At 44.0% G+C, this 1,785-nt stretch overlaps 1 protein-coding gene and 1 pseudogene across 2 annotated transcripts in view; one reads left to right on the top strand and one right to left on the bottom strand.

Moving 5' to 3' along the window:
* Positions 1-1,785, bottom strand: part of RIPOR2 (RHO family interacting cell polarization regulator 2) — a 310,774-nt gene that overhangs the window by 229,614 nt on the left and 79,375 nt on the right. The gene's annotated exons all lie outside the window — the stretch shown is intronic.
* Positions 481-691, top strand: LOC115871469 (annotated as a pseudogene).

Below are 1,785 nucleotides of genomic sequence, written 5' to 3'. Positions count from 1 at the left end.
CTGTGGATTTGTTTCTCTAAAGTCCCCAGACTAACACAGTGTCTGACATTCTATTTTAGATATTAATCATTTAAGGCTAAGCTTATCCCATTTGGTGTAGGTGCTATGCTTCAGGCTGCCAACTACAAGGTCAGCACAGCAGTTCAGAACCCCCAGCTCTTCCGAGGGAGAAAGATGCCACTTTCTACTCCTATAAAGAGCTACCGCTTCTGATACTCTGCCTGTAGGGACGCCGAGAGTCGACATTGACCTGTGGCGGTGAGTAAAGTACAGTGAATGAAGGTTGGGAGACCAGGTTCTGACATTCAGTTCTGTCTTTCCACTGGGTTGCATGATGTTGGACGGGCTATCTTTTCTCTTTATCCTGCGGGGCCTCCATCTGCATTCATACTGTTAGCATCATCCTTTAAAAATGAGAGTTTTAATAGCTAAACTGAAAGCGGGTCACCTTTAAGTGGTCTTGGAGGAAAGTGCGCGGTGATGTGGTTTGAGAGTCTCCCTGGAGTCGCTGTCAGGGCCACCGGTCTGCTGATTCCAGGAATAGGGGCTGCTCCCATCCACAAGTTGACTAACCGGGACAAGGAGAAGAGTTGCTCATTTTCAGTACCAGTGGAGCTTGATGGAAAGAGATAGGCGTGTCTCTGGGGTGAATCGTTACTACGGAACAAAGGGTTTGGAGAACATTGACTGAGGAAGCATCTTTCTGACTGGTGAACAAAGAACTCCATAATGCTCATCTCTGCCATCTACCAAAGCATATTACGTAGTGTGTTACGTAGCAATTACTAAACGTTAAATCACAAAGAATAAAAAAAGAGTTTTAAGACTGATGAAGGATGGACATGATATTCAAGGAATATGAATTCTTTCACAAGCATTAGCATTTCTTCTCCTAGGAGGAAATTCAGAGCACCTTGCTCATCATAAGAACATGCAAGAAAATTACAAAAGGGGTGGGGGGTGGGGGCGGGTAGAATGGGAATGTTGATGGGTTAAAGTTAACATAAACCTCACCTGCTGGATACGTTTGCTCAGTTCTAAAGTGCTCCCTGCTGAGTTTTACATATTATTGGCAAAAGGCTTAGTTTGATTTTCTGTATTTCATGAACTACTTTCCTCTCATTCTGAGCTCCCTTCTATAATTAATTGTCCTCTCTATATTTTCTATTGCTGTTTTTGGAATCAATAGACACAGCTGGCTTAATGGTGCCCATTCAGCTGTCATGAGTCCTATCAAGAAGCTATACATCTTCTCTCTGCCCCACTCCCACTGGGGGTGACCTTGGCCCTTGGTGAAGTACCTTTGGGAGTGATGGTGGCCATAGAAAGAATCTGCAATGGTGGGAGAGGTAGTTATTTTTAAAAAAATAAAGAATTTGGGTTTAAAATATTTTATTCATTTTGCTGATCTCTTAACTCTAACATGACATTCTGTTTTCTCATTTTTAAAGATAACTTCCCACCAGGGATCCACTACCCTATGAGAGAGGCCGTGCCCTCTTCCAAACCAACCCCACGTCAGCCTAGTGACCCCCCCTCTCTCTCTCACTGTGGAAGCATGTCTCGTGCAGTGAGATAGAGGAGACTTTCCGCGTTTAAGGTCATGATGGGATGGGATTGATACTCATTTGATCCTGTTCTTTTTTTCTGTAACCAGTTTGCTGGTGTTAAAAAGGGATGCTTGCAGGGCTTTTTGATTGGCAATAGATACCTGCAAAATGCACTTTGGGGGATAAGTGTGTTCCTTTGTAGGGCATGGAAGCTTCCTGTTGGGAACCCGCCTCC

Source organism: Echinops telfairi, unplaced genomic scaffold, assembly GCF_000313985.2.
Source record: "Echinops telfairi isolate 266 unplaced genomic scaffold, ASM31398v2 ScPeMD7_5868;HRSCAF=6743_0, whole genome shotgun sequence".
Lineage (NCBI taxonomy): Eukaryota > Metazoa > Chordata > Mammalia > Afrosoricida > Tenrecidae > Echinops > Echinops telfairi.
The sequence above is the reverse complement of the archived record's forward strand: the minus strand, read 5'-3'. Positions and strand labels throughout refer to the sequence as shown.